Consider the following 18175-nt stretch of genomic DNA (forward strand, 5'->3'; position numbering starts at 1 on the left):
AAAAAAAAAGACTATGGTAGAAACTCCTACTTGTCCCCCAGTATCCATTCTTCCCTCCTTCCTCAGTATTGAAATCCCATTTTCCAGCCTTCCTTGCAGTTTAGTGTAGCTAAGTGACTAAGTTTTTGCCAGCAGAAATGGTATATGCAACTTTTGGAAAAGGTTCTTAAAGAGAGGGGGTGTTCCCTTCTTTGTCTTCTCTTCTGCTGGTTGGAATGCAGGCATAATGGCTGGAGCTACAGCAGCTCTCTTAGATCATGAGATGATATTGGTAATGGAACCTGATATCTTCCAAAAGCCCATATACTTGAGAGCATAAATAAATATACGTGTCTCTCTTGGCTGGAACAAGGAAGCTGGATCTGTCTCCATGAAGTGCCAGAGCAATTCTAGACTAACTTTGGACTTCTTAATCATAAGAGGGAAATAGTAATTTGTGCTTAAGCCACTTATAGCCAAACTTAGTCCTAATACAATAACCAAAACAGAAGCAAGATTTAAAAATTTATTTTAAAAAAGTCAACCTTTATAGGTCAGCAATTTAACTAGTTTTAAGGTTGCACATATTTGACAAATAATTTATTCAGCAAATATTTATGCAGCACCTACATCCTAGCACATGTATCAGGATGATGGATACTGTAACTATAAATGTATTATTTGCCAACTGACAAGATATAAAAGATAGAAAAATAGAATCCAAGAAAATGAGAACTGAGGGAGAGTGGAGAAATAACAAAAAGTAAGGATTGTTCCTCTTACATGTATAAGACCTATAGGAGTAACAGGAGTGTAAGAGGACGGCATTTTGTGATAACTCAAGACAGAAAACCTTTCATTTCATTATACTCCAGGTAAAAACTTTTTTAGATTCCCATTGATAATACCTGGACTTACACCGTGTCTTTTCCCTAAACAACTAAATGGCGCTTTATATTCTGTAGGAAATTTAGACGGGGCTTTCCAAAGCTGTTGAAGTTAGCTGAAAATTCAAGACGCAGTGTCTTTAAAGGAGACAGTCGGAAGAGACCCGAGTATAAGAAAGCCAAAAATCTGGGTAGGTGGCCGGGAGAAGCATCAGGACAGAATTAGAAGACCAGTTGTACAGCGTTGGTAACCTCGGCTGACAGTACTCGGTGGTAGCCCTGGACGAGTATCTTCATTTCTAGGCCTCCATTTCTGAGTGACGGGGATTAGAAAGGGGCATGTCTGCAGACCTGGCAGCTCGCGGCCAACGCCGCTGACCCTACAGGCAAAGAGAATCCCTGCCCTCTGAGTCTCGGGCTCCCCCCGCACGTGATCTCACGGAGGCTGCACTTGTAGTCCGCGAGCAGAAACGCAGCAGTGGGAGCCGGGCCGCGGTGGCCGCCCAGAAGACGACATGACGGGCCAGCTCTAAGCAGCCGCGAACCCTAAAGCGCGGAGTCCGGCGGGCGGTTCCCGGAGGCCTGCAGAGCGGCGCGCATCGCCCCGCCCCCTGGCGTCTCGCCCCGCCCCTCGAGCCCCGCCCCGCCCCCGGCCGGCCACTTGCTGCGCGCCGATTGGTCGCTGCGGTGCGCACGGCGCCGCGCCCCGCCCCGCCGGCGCCCTCGCCTCACGCCCGCCGTCCGCGCCCGGCTCCCGGGTCTGAGGTGGAGCTGAGAACGCCGGTCTGTCCGCGGCGCCGCCGCCTCACCGTCTGCGCGCGCGCCTGGGGTCCGGGAAGCCGGTGAGTGCGGTCGGCGGGTCTGGGGGCGCGCGCGCGTGGGGAGGCGCCCCCGGCCGGCCCGGCCGGTCGGCGCGGAGCGGGCCCTCGGAGCGGCCTGCGGGGCGGGGGCCTCCGCCGCCCCTCCGGACCCGCCCGCGCCCCTCGGGCCGACCGTGGCCGTGACGCGCGGTGACCCGCCCTCGGCGGGCCGGGCCGGTGCCTCGCCGTCGATGGCTTCGCGGGGAGGTCTGGAAGGGTGTCCGTCTCGGGTCCGCCCGCTTCCCGGGGTCACGGGCGGGGCTGGGGGCAGGGGGGGCCGGGTACTCCACGCTCCTGCCGGGCGCTCGGAACCGTCGCTGGGGGCTTGTCGGTGTCGTGTGACTTTTCCGACTCCGTCCTTACGAGTCAGGGACGGAGGTGAAGAGGAAGTGGGAGAGGAGGGGGTTAGAGAATTAATCATCAAGTGTGGAGGGTCCTGTTAGTCAGAGGCGGCAGAGTTGCCGCTGTAGCGATAGTAGTTGTGCTGGGGAGACCACTTGGGTTTTTAACCAATAAACTGGCTTCCGAGCTAATCACTGGAAGGTGCTTAATCTGAAAGGTGAATATATGACCTTTTTAGAGCCAAAGCAGTGATGAGATCGACTGTGCGCGTTCCCTCCCCGCTGCTAGTGCCGTGTGTGTGTGTGTGTGTGTGTGTGTGTGTGTGTGTGTGTGTTGAGGGGTAGGCAAGCCTTATGCCACTCAAAGACATGCATTTCTCTTCTCGGAGTTCCCACCTCCTCTCTCAAACTCTTCACCTACCTGTACTGTAAATCCTTTGTCTTAACACTTCCCGAGCCTCTTACTCCCAGGCTTGTCACACTTCTTTTCCATCATCTTCAGCCACTTCCTATTTGTCTTCTATTCTTTCAAACCTGCACAGGTTTCGGAGATAGAACAGACATTAAACATGTTTACCTGTAATAGTGTTGCAGGACGCTTCCTTCTTAAAATGAAAAGAGTTACCTTGAATATTGATGGCTCAGGAAAAGCAGGTTTAAAGAGAGCAGGGGGAGGAGGTAGTTTTCCTCTTCCTGAGACAAGCCCTCCCCACCCTCCATCCTTCTCCGCCGACCAGGATTAGGCAACCTTAACTGGCTAGTCTATTCTGAATTCACTTCTGGAGTCCAAGGTAAAGAACTTATTATTTACTCTTATTTGCTCATTTTAAATGATTAGGTTGTAAATTTTTTTTAATATTACAGAGGAATATCAAGTAAAAATTCAGACAGCACAGAAGTATATCAAGTGAAAAGTTAGAATTCTTTGTTTCTTCACTTTCATCTTTTACATCCTCAGTTCCGCCCCCTAGGAGGAGATTGTTCGGTGATACTGTTGGGCAACTGACTTAATGTAAGGACATATTTCCATAACATTACTTGTGGACAGACCTCATTTTTAAAATGCTATGTAGTATGCCAGTGTTTGGATGTATTCTATTATATTTTGTTGGCCCGTTACTGATGGACATTTTGGTTGTTTCTGAGTTTTAGCCATTAAAAGCCTTGCTGCATGAAAATCCTTTTGGCATTGGAGGATAAGTTTCAGGTAGATAATTTTAACAGATCATTGTACTTCAGTGTAATTTTAATGCTCTTTTCACCAGGAATCTTTTTATAACTTAAAGGATTTTATAATTTAAAGGCAGTAGCTAATTCTATTTGATTTAAATGTATTTCTTAGAATTGCTGTGTTTTTTTATAGAGACAGGATCAAGAAAATTTTGAGGACCAGGATAAATAATGGTGAATTTATTAACCTTGTTACCACTTAGTGGTGTTGACTTTAAGGTTATATTGACTCATTTGATTGGCTTGGCAGGAATGAATAGAGAGGACTGTCAGGCAGAGAAAATGTGAACAGACATGTTGTGTTTATACCATCCTGTGGTAATCCCCTTGAATAGCCAACAGTAACAGAAATTCTAGTTCTCTTCTTAAATGTTTCTTAATTGTGAAATGTATCTCAGGTACAAAAAAAGTGTGTAGAATATATATATGTATATATATACACATGACTTAAAGAATTCTATTGCAGTGATTATCATTGTATCTGCTGCCAGATTAAGAAACAAAACATTTACATCTTTCTTCCAGAGGTAGCCTCTATCCTGATTTTTTGGTTAATCTTTCTCTTGCTTTTTAAAATAAGCTTTAAATGTAAATATGCACATATAAGTATATGTTTACACATATATACGTAAATGTACATACACACATCTTAAACAATATATGTGTTTTTGAGTGAATAGTGTTGAAAACAAAATTCTCATACAAATAAATAGTGAGCGTGTTTCAGTTTTATTTAATTGTTACTGAGAGTGCCACAAGGAGCTGGTTTTAAGAGGATTTAAGGAATAGATATTTATGTAGTCTATAGGGAAAGTAATGTCTCAGTAAAATTGCTGAGTTAGATATAATTGGTTAATGTTTCACAGGGCAACAAAATCATAATACCTTTGAGATTAATCTTTTCTACCAGGCTATAAAATCATAACACCTTATTAATTTCTGCAGTTAAACTCAAACCTTATAGGACTATAAACCATGTCTTTATTAACAGTGTATTTTTCATTAAATAAACTGTGATAACAAAGTTATTTTCCCCAGAGCACAGCTGAGGTCCAAACAGGCTTATTAGAAAATGCTAGAGCTTTCAAAACTTGAGATTAAAATTTTGTTATATAATTGTAAGCACAAACTTGACTGTATAAGGAAAGGGCAGTGTTGTCACTATTAGATGAAGGCTTTTGGGAAAAGATGAGCAGAACAGAGTGGCTTCAGCTTTCCTGGCTGTTTCCAGGGGCTCTTTCTGAGGAAGTCAGTGGGCATTGTTATGAGTGAGTCCTAGGAAAGGGGGTGCGCCACAGTCAGGGCACCTGGAGGGCTCCAGTGTGGACCAAGTACTGGAAGGACAGCAGAAATGTGGTCCGAGAGAGTGGGCTGCTCTATATTTCTGCTTTTTAGCTCGCCATGGCCTGCCTGCGGTTATCAGGGCCGGTCAAAGCAGAACCCTTCTGTGAGGGAAGTGAATGCCTCTGCTGATGCCGGCTGCAGGGCCTGGAAGGAGAGCAGGAACTGCATCAGCACGTGATCAGGATCAAGCGAAGCCCAGCGGAGTACAGATAGGAATCTGGGCTGGGTTCACCGGGCATTCAGGCCTCAGGTTAAAAAGCTGGATTAGCAGCTGGGACATGTCTGTCTTCAGTTACACTGCTTCAGTCTGGCCTGGTTATCTGCCTTGTCTGTGGCACAGCTGGATTCTCTTTAGTTCTCCTGTGGTGGGTCTTTCCTGGATTCTCTTTTATTGATTTATTCTTTCTTGTGGCCCTCAAACTCCAGTAGCTTCTTGACAAGAAGAGTTGTGTTTTTTGGAGACTTTGCCTGTCTGAATATGTTTTGACTCTATCCTCATACTTGATTCATATTTTGCTGGTAATAGATTTTTGGTTGGAAATAATTTTCCTTCAGAATTTTGAAGTATTGCTCCATTGTTGTCTTGTTTCCAGTGTTGCCTTTGAGAATTCCAAGCTATTGTGATTCCCGATCCTTTGTATGTGACCTGTTTTTTTTTCTCTCTGCAAATTTATAGTATCTACACTTTGGCCCCAGTGTTTTGAAATTTAAAATGATGTGTCTTAGTGTGGGTCTGTTTTCTTCCATTAGATTGAGTATTTGATGGGCCGGCTAAATCTGGAAATACAACTTCTATTCTGGGGTAATTTTCTTGAAATATTTTGTTATTTTCTCCCTTCTCTTTTCCCTGTAGTCTCTCTTCTGAAGCACCTGTTATTTAGATGTGAACCTTTTAAAGGTCTTCTAATTTTCTTACCTGTTTTCCATCTATCTACTTCCTGCTAGATTTTCTTAACTTGTCTTTCCCAACGCTTCCATTTGGATTTTTTAAAAAAATTTCCACAATCACGTTAATTTCCAACGGCTATTTTTTAGTGTCTGAATGTTTCTTTTTTTTATATAATTTTATTTGTTTATTTATTTTTCCCCCCAAAGCCCCAGTAGATAGTTGTATGTCATAGCTGCACATCCTTCTAGTTGCTGTATGTGTGACGCAGCCTCAGCATGGCCGGAGAAGCGGTGCGTCGGTGCACGCCCCGGGGTCCGAACCCGGGCCGCCAGCAGCGGAGCGCGCGCACTTAACCGCTAAGCCACGGCCTGGCCCTGAGTGTTTCTTATGGTAGCATCCTGTTCTTACTTAATAGATGCAATATGTTCTTTTATCTCTGAGGTGATAATGATTTTAAGTTTTCTTTCTCTGTGTGCGTTTCCAGCTTCCTATGTAGAAGGAGAGGATCTGGCTGCTAGTTTCCTGAGCAGAACAGAGGAGCAACGGTCCCTTATGTCCAGCTTTCAGTGTGATACCTACATCTTCCATTGTGCCTGATATCCCCCAGTCCAGAACACAAGAAATAGGGAAAGAACCTCAGACTTCTGCTGGGGTTTGGAAGAAGCAGTTGCCAGCACCCTGAAGAGAAAAGGGACGGGATCTGGGATCTGACTTTTCTCACTGCTTCCCCCAAGTCTTTACTGGGTTGGTTCTCAGCTTTCCTCCCTGCTGGCTTGGGAATCAGCTTTCTTGGCTGTGCTAAGTCAGTGACCGTTGTCCGTCTGCTTTCTAGCTTTCAAAATGTTGTTGCTCTTGTCCCCTCTTCTGTTTTCCCTATCATTAGGGGTTTATGACTTTTTAAAAACTCCTTTTATTGTAGTTTTAGTGAAGTTTCAGGAGGGAGCAAAATGAAATGCTTATGTCTAGTCTGCCATCTCCACCCGGAGGTAGTAATAGTTTTTCTCAACCAAAGAGTAATAGCAGTACTGCCAGGAACAGGGTGCCCTCTCCAAAGCAGTCATGTATATGTGAACCATCTTGTTGGTAGGTGGTGGTTGACAGTATTGAGTGATCGCATGTGCTGGACACCGCTGTTCTTATTAATTCTCACTTTCTGAGGGACGTGCTGTCGTCCCTCGGTTTATGTTCCAGAAGACCAAAGCCTAGGGAGGTTAAAGCTCCAGCAGTGCCTGGCACGGAGCAGTTATTCCCTGAGGAGTAGAATGGCTAAATGAGCCTGCCAAGTGGGCACAGCTGGGAAGAGCTGAGTGTAGGCGTGGGCCCCGGCCACTGCTAACTCCAAAGCCTACACTTTCAGCTGCCTCTGTGGTGGCTGATGCTGGAAGCTGGTAGTTGGTACTTCAAGGTGTCCACTTCCTTTGAGCCCTTTAGAAATATTCTTACTATATGCCTTTGCTTTCCCAGTACTGATTACTAGGAGGGTTCCGTTTCACGTGTGGGTGGAAAACTGTGACCCTGGAGCCTGTTTCTCTGAACTGGTGAGTAGGGCATTTACTGAGCAATCCCAGAGGATGCAGAGATGCCTGAGCAGGGGAGCCTGGGAAAGGACGGCCTCAGAGAGTGAGAGGAATTTTGCCATGGCTGGATCAGCTCTTGGATTTGTAGTAGTCATCTGCATTGAGGTGACAGTTCATGTAGTTTGCCTTTCTATTTTTTCAACTTTTTATTACAGAAAATTTTAAATGTAAAGTTGAACAGTAGGTTCAGCATTTTAACATTTTGCCATATTTGCTTTATCATTTTTTTCTTTGCTTAACCATTTGATAGTATGTTGCGTCACCCCTAAATATGTGAGCATGCATCTCCTAACAAAAAGGTCGTTCTCTTTACATAACCACAATTCTGTCGTTATCACATCCAAGAAAATAATTCCCTAATATCCCCTAATGTCTGACCTGTATTCATATTTCTCCAGTTGGCCCAGACTGCCTTAAAAAATTTTTTCTTTGGAACCAAGATCAATAAATGTTTACACATTTCAGTTGGTTTGTTAATTGTATGTTTTGACATAGATGAAATTAATGATGAAATCCTGTGAAGTTTCTAGCTCATACTGCTCTTGGGTACTGCCTTGCTACTGGAGAGATGGTGATGCTTAGAATCTTAGCAATGGAAGGGACTTGAGGTCATTTGGTGCAGTGATTCCCAACCTTTGCTGAGCATTAGGTTTACCTGGGGAGTTTTAAAAAATAGATAACCTGGGCTTACTCTTGACTTTCTGATCTTTGGAGGAGAGGGTCCCAATTACCTTTTTTTCCCCTTAAATTCTCCAAGTTGCATGAAGTTAGCCTGGCACGGATCCATGAACCTGTGTTTGGGAACCACTGATTTAGTCCATCCCTCTTATAAGCTAGTGTCACACAGCTAGAGAATGTCAGAGCCAGTACTGAAGTAGGGTTTGCCATGTTCATTATTTTTCCAGACATTATTTGAATACCATTTGCCAAGCATACACACAAAATAATTGCTCTGCGATGTGATGTGCTATTATTAAAACAAAACAAAAACTGCTCACAAAAGCATTTACATTAATTCTGCCTAGAGAAGAAAATGTTTGATGTGTGTCCTGAAGGTTGAATTGGGAGTTGCCTGTAGACAAGAGATGAAAGGGGCATTCCAAAAAGATAGATAGCTAGATAGATAGATATGTAGATAAATATATATATAAATTATATAAATATATAAGTATAAATATAAATATTGCATATATATATAAAATTTAGCAGTTTGCCTAACAGTAGGTGTTTACTAAGTATTGGTCGCCGTCTCCCTTCTGTTTCTTCGTGGCTGGAGTATAGAGTGTGTCAAGATAGTAGGAGATAAGAAATCTATATTAGAGGAAGATTGTAAGTACACTGTATATTTTGGACTTTTATCTCACAGGCTGTTGGAAGTTTTTGAGTGAATGGCATGATCCAGTCTGAGTTTTAGAGAGAAAATTCTGGCAGATTATGGACTTGGGGAAGCAGGGAGGATAATTTTAAGAAATAATGTATTTGAATATATTGTCACAGGAGAAATTTGTTTCCTTCACTAAAATGATGTTTCTTATTGCCATCTTCTACAAATTATAAGTTTAAATAAACTGAAGTATCAAGTTGACTCTATTTGTTTTTGTGACAGGATAATGAGACGTGTACTGCATTTCAAAATTTGAAAGCTATAGGGGGCTGGCCTGGTGGCGTAGTGATTAAGTTCACGCACTCCACTTTGGCAGCCCACTGGTTGCAGATTTGGAACCCTGGGTGCGGACCTACACACCACTCATCGAGCTATGCTCTGGTGGCATCCCACATACAATAGAGGAAGATTGGCACAGATGTTAGCTCAGGGACAATCTTCCTTAAGCAAAAAGAGGAAGATTGGCAACAGATGTTAGCTCAGGGCCACGCTTCCTCACCAAAAAAAAAGTAAAAAAATAAAAGACTTGAGGGACCGGGCCGGTGGTGCAGCGGTTAAGTGCATGCACTCCGCTGTGGTGGCCCGGGGTCTGTAGGTTCGGATCCCGGGAGTGCACTGACGCACAGCTTGTCAAGCCATGCTGTGGCGGTGTCCCGTATAAAGTGGAGGAAGATGGGCACAGGTGTTAGCTCAGGGCCAATCTTCCTCAGCAAAAAGAGGAGGATTGGCAACAGATGTTAGCTCAGAGTTAATCTTCCTCACAAAAAAAATAATAAATAAATAAAAGAATTGAAAGCTGTAATAGATTCAATCATTCAACAAGTATCTGAGTGCTTACTGCCTGCTAGGCACTGTGCTAAGCTCTGGGAAAACTACGATGAGCAAAAATGGACTTGGATTGTCCTTCCTGGAGTTTACTCTTTACAGGGGGAGGTAGCTATTAATCAAATCGTAAGATTCATAATGAAATACAAGAGGGATTAGATCTGGTCGTGGAGTCAGGAGATCATGAAAGTCAGCATCATCTTTCACGTGCATTAGTTGAGCAGCCTCTTAACTGGTCTCTCTCTAGTCTTACCCCTGCAGTCTCCCCACGGCAGCCTAAGGGATCCTTTTTTTTTTTTTTTTTTTTTTTTAAAGATTTTATTTATTTTATTTTTTCCCCCCAAAGCCCCATTGGATAGTTGTGTGTCGTAGCTGCACATCCTTCTAGTTGCTGCATGTGGGACTCGGCCTCAGGATGAACGGAGAAGTGGTGCCTCGATGCGCACCCGGGATCCGAACCCGGGCCACCAGCATTGCAGCGCGCGCACTTAACCACCAAGCCACAGGGCCGGCCCTAAGGGATCCTTTTAAATGTAAGTTGCTCTGCTCAGAACTCTCTAATGGCTCCCTCTTTCAATCAGTAAAAACCAAAGTTCTCACAGTGGCCCATGAGGCCCTATAATTACCCTTCTTTGTCCATGTTACCCCTCTGATCTTGTTTTCTCCTCCGTTTCCCTGTCACTCACTCCAGTGCAGCCACATTGGCTTCCGTGTTGCTCCCTGAGTAGCCAGCACTGCCTTAGGGCCTTTGCCCTGCTGCTGTTCTCTGTCAGCTATCCATATGGCTATCTCTCTCCCCATCTTCAAGTCTTTGCTCAGGTGTCATTTTCTCAACGGGGCCTACCTTGACCACCAATTGGACCTTTCAACTGGCCCCACTATCGCCTGTATCCCAAAGCCCCTTACTCTGTTTTTTTCTCCCGTGGCACTTATCACTTTAAGTTCGTTGATATATCTTAAGTGTCCAGAACGGTGCCTGGGATGTAGTAGGCACTCTGTAAATAAATGTTGAGTGAGTGAAGGGAAAGCTGATGTTTGAGTTGAAAAGTGACAACTAAGCTGACATCTGGCGGTCTGAGTAGGAGTTAACTAGGTGAGCTGGGAATGGAAAGGTATCAGACGGACGGTGTGTGGGTTTTAGATGAGGTGATTTGGCAAGTATGAGGCCCTAAAAGAGAACCCAGGATGACTGGAGGAAAGAGACAGGAGAAGATGTTGTAAGAGGACTGGGGCAAGTAAGGACTGGGCCGTGCTATAGAGTTTTGTCTTTGTCTTAAAACAAATAGGAAGGCAATTAAAGGCTTTAAGCAGGCGGGTGTGTGATGTTTTGTTTTGAAATCATTCCAGCTACAGTATGGAGAACGTATTGATGGGGGCAGGAGTGGACGTGGCTCGATCAGTTGGGAGGCTACTGTAATGGGACAGGTGAGAGAGGTCATGGTGGTGGAGGAGATGGAGAGAAGTTAGACTGGGGAGATATTTAGGAGGCATAATCACATGGTGGATTGGATGAGAGATCAGAAAGAAGTAACAAGGATGACACCTGTGTTTCTGCCTTGTACAACTGGATGAATGGCAGTTTATTCATCGTAGGGAATCCTGGAATGGGATCAGGGTTAGAGGAGGAGATCATGAATTTGGGTTCAGACATGTTGATTTTCTGGTGACTTTGAGGCAGCCAGGGAGTGTCAAGCAGGAAGGTAGTTGGGTGTATGGATGTGGGACTGGATATTTAAATCTGTAAATCAGCTGCATAGAGAAGCAGTGAAGGGGAGGATTCACCCAATAATCCATATTTTGAATAATGAAAAGTTATTAAGGATATTACTAGGGGAAGTTATGTAGTTATAAAATTAGTCTCTAAAAATCTGTGTTCCCTATCCTTTACTTTGGTTTTTAGATTTGAAATTTGCACCAAAATTGCTGGCATTTATGAAATTTTATTCTTGTTATATGTGATTTACAAGTCAGAAGGCAAATAAGCATTCCTTGAGGTTAAGTATGTAAAGTGTCTTTTCCAAAAGTACTTAGGTCTCTGAATAATTCATACTGTTGGATTTTAAGACCTATAAAATATTCACACTGTGAGTGCCTAGAAACCAGATTTATAGCAACCCCAAAACTGTATTCTCCAGACTCCTTTGACAAGATTTGAATCAGCAGTAATCACCATGGTCATTGTAGACCTCATCGGACTGCTTTCTTCTGTTTCCGAATGATCATAGTGTTCCTCTAAATTGGGGCTATATCTCTTCCATCTTGTTCTTCTTGCTCTCTTCACCACAGGCGGTGGAACATTAACTTCTTATGAAGTCTGAAATGAGAGAAATGCTGTAAAACTGATGATGGGCAGCAGTATAGTGTAACGGTCATGAGCACAGATTTTGGAATCAGGTCTGAACTTAGTGAAAATCCAGGCTTTCCTCCTTGCTAGCTGTGTGACATTGGGAAGTTATTCTTTAAACCTTTTCAGTAATATGAGACAATAATAGTAACTGCATTAGACTATTTGTGAGGATTCAGTGGAATAGTCCATGAGAAGAGTTGTTCTGAGGATGGAACGGAGTGGTCTGTAACCTATAAGCACCCTATAAGTAATAGCTAGTAGTAGTAATAGTGGGGAACATGTAGATTTTATTTTCGTTGCATTTGAGTCAACTTGTTTTGCTTTGGCTATGTAGACCTGATATTTTGAATGATATTTGTATTTTCTTAATCTCCTGATTTTTGTAACAGAGAATTGTAATTTAATTTTTTTAAGTGTCAATTGATTTTTCTGCTAGTTTGTAAATCCCCTGATGATGAGGGCTAAGTTTTATTCATCCTTATTTTCCGCACAGTGCCTTACTCGTAGATGTTCTGTAAATGTTCAGAACATGCCCTAGAGGAGTTTGTGCTGATTAAATGCCGTTATATGTGTAGGTTGCTATAATGCCTGGCACACAGTGATTCAAGGAAGAAAGGAGTGAGTAGAGATGAACTCTGAATCAGGCCTCACTCTTCTGCCTGTTTTCTCCCTGAGATACCTTAGCTGCCCCATGACTTCAGTTACCACTTAACTACTACAAACCTCTAATCTGTATTTCTGTCTTAAACCACTCTTTCAGTGGTTCCTATACGTCTGTCTTACATACATCTCCACTTGAATGTCCTTCAGTCATATACATATGACATTATACATAATGCATGATGTGCAAACTCTCGTCTCCCATTCTCCCTTTCTTTTTTTTGGTTAATGGTGTCTCACCAGCCGTTGGGCACCCAACCATAGTCATTCTTAGCTCCTCTCTGCCTGTTGATAATACAACTTTAATATTTCTCAAATAAAAACCCTCTTGTTAGCTTGTGCCAGTATGTTCTTAGTTTGCATCCTTATTCTCTTCCTGTCTAGAATGAGGACAGGTTTCTTTAACATTTCTCTTCAGTCCCTCCTCCATACTGCTGCCGCCAGAATTATCTTTCTAAGTCACAGAGCTGATCTTGTTGCTTCCCTGCTTACAAGCCTCTGGTGGTGTCCTGTTGCTCAGAGCAGGGGTCTGCAAACTATGACCTGAAGGCCAAATCTGGCCTGTTTTGTAAATTAAGGCTTTTTGTTTGTTTGTTTGTTTGTTTTTTTGCTGAGGAAGATTAGCCCTGAGCTACCATTTGTGCCAGTCTTCCTCTATTTTGTATGTGGGTTGCTGCTACAACATGGCTGATGAGTGGTGTAGGTCCACACCTGGGATCCAAACCTGTGAACCCCGGGCCACTGAAGTGGACTGTGCCAAACCCATCCACGGCCCCATAAATTAAGTTTTATTAGAAGACAGCCATGATCATTTGTTCACGTATTGTCTATGGCTGCTTTTATGCTATGACAGCAGAGTTGAGTGATTGTGACAGAGGTTATTTGGCCTGCAAAACCAAAAATGTGTGCTACTTGGTTCTTTACAGAAAAAGTTTGCTAATCCCTGGCTTAGAGGATAGAGTTCAGACTTGAGTGGGCTGAGAAATCCTTTACAATCTTGTCCCAAACAGGTTAATCACCATCACTTTTTGAAATACCTTAAACTCCACCCTGTTCTTTTCTGGGCTTACATAATTTTGCATATTTTATTTCTTCTTTTTCATCTATCAAACTCCTATTCATGCTTCAAAACCCAGCTAAGTTTGTTCTTCCTCTATCAAACTTTCCTTAATTTTTCCTGGCAAGTAGTGTCCTATAACATTTTTCATATTTCTATTATAGCACTTTTGTATTATAGCCTGTAGTGTATGTGTATTATAGCATATATTGTAATGCAATTATTTATTCTTCTGATAATGTCCCTAACTAGACTATTCTCTACATTGAGTGTCTTAATCATTTTTGTATACTCAGTGCCTAACACTAGTAGCATTTAACAACTAGTGAAGAGATGGATGAACAGACAGATGGTAGTATGGAAGTTTGATTGAAGGAAAAATTTCTGAATTAGATATGTTATTTGAGACTTTGATGCATATGGAAACTGCTCAGATGATGTTGATATGTAGTAGTTGTTTTCTCCTTTTACTTTTGCAAGTGTCCTTTGGTTTAAACTGAATTTTTGGAAATGAAATTTTGACAGTTGAATCACTTAAAATGCCCTGTAAAAAGGACTCATGTTTCCTTTTATTGAGTTGCCTCTCTTAGTAATAGGAATGATTGCTGTCTAGTGTATTATCAGACTTGTGGGTCAGACCAGTTATCCATTCGTTTGGTTCAGTAATCTTGTTTTGTTCCGTTGGTACCAGGGTCAGTTTTGTGGGAGAATACACCAATAATTTCCTTGACCTCAAAAAAGTTTTTTTAGGTGTATTAAAAGCAGTTACAGACATTACATCATACGAGAAGTTTCTCAACAGGCAAGAAGAATCAACGATTCATTGTGTTAATTACAATAACTTTTTAAAACTTTATGTTGAAAAAGATGTGATTCATGCTCAGTGCAGCAAACTTTGAAAATAGACAAACCAAAAGCAAAACAAACACAGGATCCTGTCACCCACATATATGATAGTATCATGAAAGTACTGCTGCGTGTCCTTCCGGTATTTCTGCATATGTGTTTACATATGTATACTGTTAATTCTTTTTCCTAAAAAGGAAATAATGCTATAGATACAGCTTTAATAATCTGCTCTTTTCACTTAGTATTAATCATTACGATTTACTCACGCCATTAAATGTTTTTCAGAAATAGATTTTTTTTCGTTTTTTTTTTGTGTGTGTGTGTGACAAAGATCAGCCCTGAGCTAACATCCATGCCAATCCTCTTTTTTTGTGAGAAAGACTGGCACTGAGCTGATATCTATTGCCAATCCTCCTCCTTTTTTTTTTCCTTTTTCTTCCCAAAGCCCCAGTAGATAGTTGTATGTCATAGTTGCACATCCTTCTAGTTGCTGTATGTGGGACGCGGCCTCAGCATGGCTGGACAAGCAGTGCGTCTGTGTGCGCCCAGGATCCAAACCCAGGCCGCCGGTAGCGGAGCACCCGCACTTAATCGCTAAGCCACGGGGCCGGCCCCAGAAATAGATTTTTTTTTTTTTTTTTTTTTTTTTTAAAGATTTTATTTATTTATTTTTGCCCCAAAGCCCCAGCAGATAGTTGTATGTCATAGCTGCACATCCTACTAGTTGCTGTATGTGGACGCGCCTCAGCATGGCCGGAGAAGCGGGGCGTCGGTGCACGCCCGGGATCCGAACCCGGTCCGCCAGCAGCGGAGCGCGTGCACTTAACCGCTAAGCCACGGGGCCGGCCCCAGAAATAGATTTTTTAATGTCTGCATTAAGTAAACTATTTTTTTTTTTTTTTTTTTTGTGAAGATCAGCCCTGAGCTAACATCCATGTCAATCCTTCTCTTTTTGCTGAGGAAGACCGGCCCTGAGCTAACATCCATTGCCAATCCTCCTCCTTTTTTTCCCTTTTTCTCCCCAAAGCCCCAGTAGATAGTTGTATGTCGTAGTTGCACATCCTTCTAGTTGCTGTATGTGGGACGTGGCCTCAGCATGGCTGGACAAGCGGTGCGTCTGTGCGCGCCTGGGATCTGAACCTGGGCCGCCAGTAGCGGAGCGCGTGCACTTAACCGCTAAGCCACGGGGCCAGCCCCTAAGTAAACTATTTTATGTAAGCATTTATTCTATTATTGAACATTTAGATTTTTTCTAAGTAGTCTTTGCCTCCACTAAGTCTCCAAGGCCTATTGTCTGAAATTAAATATTGTGTACTTGTTTCCACTTTAAGCTGGGGCGCCAGTGTTAGTATTGTCAGTTTCCATTAAATCAAGACTATGTCATAATAAAATATGCTTATCTTTGGTAAATATCAATAATAAAACCCATATGAAAGTTAGTCTTCCCAGTTGAGAGTGTTAGTTCTTAACACAGGGGCCCTTTCCCCTCGCTTTCCTCTCCTAAATGTGTACCACGGTGACTGGGCTCTTGGTGCTTCGGCTCCTTTTCTCCTTGCAGTTCTTCACTTGGTTTCCTGTTACAACTCAGTGAAACCCCAGATCCTTCATGAGGTCCACGTTAGTCCCCATTGTGATCTGGCCCTTACCTGTCTCTCTCCAAACTTACTCCAAGCCAATTGCTCCATTAACTTACTATATCCTGATTCTCTTGGGTACCAGCTAATTCTTCCTTGCTAGCACCAAGTGGACTTCGGGGCTTTGCATATGATGTTCCTTCTCCCTGCTCTACTTCTTTTGCTTCTCTGTATTCTAATTAACTTTACTCAGCTCAAATTTCAGTATGGTTTACAATTTTAGCAAATGTTACCTCTTCAGAGAGGCTTTCCCTGACCACCCATTCTAAAATAGTTCTCCCCTTTATTCTCTATTAGGATCCTCTGCATTTCCTTCATAGTAATTATTTATATTACTTTGTTTGATGTTTCTCTGCCCCACCCCATCCCTGACCCTCCATCTTAAGCTCCAGGAGGGGGTAGACCATGACGTTTCAGAAATCAGTGTGTAGAAATAGTAATATATTTTCTCCTTATAGAAGTATTTATAACAGGTTAGCATATGGGAAATGAATTTTGTAAAATGAAATAAGACTTTTTGTTTTGTTTTGTTTTGTTTTTTCTCCTCAGAGCCCCAGTACATAGTTGTATATTTTAGTTGTAAGTCCTTCTAGTTCTTCTGTGTGAGGCACGGCCACAGCATGGCTACTGACAGATGAATGGTGTGGTTCTGCGCCTGGGAACTGAACCCAGGCTGCCCAAGTGGAGTGTGCTGAACTTGAACCGCTAGGCCACCAGAACTGGCTCAAGACTTTTGTTTTAACCTTCAGACATTGTCTTGAATTCATGGTAACCTTCCCTATATTTGCTTTTAATTAGTTAATATTTAATCTTTGATAATAATTCATTACCATATCTGCAGAATAGCTTGATAAAATGTGCCCATAATGTTTACAGAGTAAGACTTTAGTGCAGCTAAAGCATATCTGACTGATAAAATTTTAAACTTTTCCTGGGTAAAATTTACAAACTGTAAAATACACAGATCTTAAGTGTACATGTCAATGACTTTTGATAAATGTATGTACCTGCATAACCAGTATCCCAATCAAGTTATAGAACATTTCCATCACCCCAAGAAAGTTCCCTTGTAGTTAGTCCTCACTCCCTATAGGCAACCACTGTTCTGATATCTGGGACCATCGATTAGTTTATGCCTCTTCTGACTTTTTTTTTTTTTTAATTTTTTTTTTTTAATTGTGAAATTTTTGTTGTACATTACTGTTTATCAGTCACCATATAAGTGCATCCCTCCACCCCTTGTGCCCACCCCCCACTTCCCTAGCCCCTGGTCACCACCAAACAGTTCTGTCTGTGCGTGTGTTGGTTTATCTTCCACGTATGAGTGAAATCATGCCCTGTTTATCTTTCTGGCTTATTTTACTTAACCCTCCAGGTCCATCCATGTTGTTGCAAATGGGATGATTTTGTCTTTCTTTATGGCTGAGTAGTATTCCATGGTATATATATACCACATCTTCTTTATCCATTCATCAGTCGAGGGACACTTGGGTTGCTTCCATGTCTTGGCTATAGTGAATAATGCTGTGATGAACATAGGGGTGCATAAGCCTCTTTGGATTGTTGATTTCAGGTTCGTTGGGTAGATACCCAGTAGTGGGATAGCTGGATCATAAGGTATTTCTATTTTTAATTTTTTGAGGAATCTCCATACTGTTTTCCACAGAGGCTGCACCAGTTTGCATTCCCACCAGCAGTGGATTAGGGTTACCATTTCTCCACAGCCTCTCCAGCATTTGTTGCTTTTTGTCTTGGTGATTATAGCCATTCTGACGGGTGTAAGGTGATATCTTAGTGTGGTTTTGATTTGCATTTCCCTGATGACTAGTGATGTTGAGCATCTTTTCATGTGCCTATTGGCCATCTGTATATCTTCTTTGGAGAAGTGTCTGTTCGTTTCCTCTGCCCATTTTTTGATTGGGTTGTTTGTTTTTTTGTTATTCAGTTGTGTGAGTTCTTTATATATCATGGAGATTAATCCCTTGTCAGATATACAGTTTGCAAATATTTTTTCCCAGCTGGTGGGTTCCCTATTCATTTGGATCCTGGTTTCATTTGCCTTGTAGAAGCTCTTTAATCTGATGAAGTCCCGCTTGTTTATTTTTTCTTTTGTTTCCCTTGTCTGAGTAGACATGGAATTCAAGAAGATCCATTTCTGGCTGATGGCGAGTAGTGTACTACCTATATTTTCCTCCAGGAGTTTTATAGTTTCAGGTCTCACCTTCAGGTCTTTGATCCATTTTGAGTTAATTTTTGTGTATGGTGAAAGAAGGTGGTCTACTTTCATTCTTTTGCAAGTGGCTGTCCAGTTT

The 18175-nt window shown here is 42.4% G+C and overlaps 1 protein-coding gene across 1 annotated transcript in view; it reads left to right on the top strand.

Annotated features, from left to right (window-relative positions):
• The first annotated feature begins 1593 nt into the window (after positions 1-1593).
• TMEM50B (transmembrane protein 50B) overlaps positions 1594-18175 on the top strand; it is a 42269-nt gene continuing 25687 nt past the window's right edge. The window contains exon 1 of the mRNA XM_087418138.1: positions 1594-1708. The gene's annotated coding sequence lies outside the window, so the exon portion shown is untranslated. The remainder of the gene's footprint in view (positions 1709-18175) is intronic.

The sequence above is a fragment of the Ceratotherium simum genome, chromosome 27 (assembly GCF_057802395.1).
Source record: "Ceratotherium simum simum isolate JZ-2026a chromosome 27, ASM5780239v1, whole genome shotgun sequence".
Classification (NCBI taxonomy): Eukaryota; Metazoa; Chordata; class Mammalia; order Perissodactyla; family Rhinocerotidae; genus Ceratotherium; species Ceratotherium simum.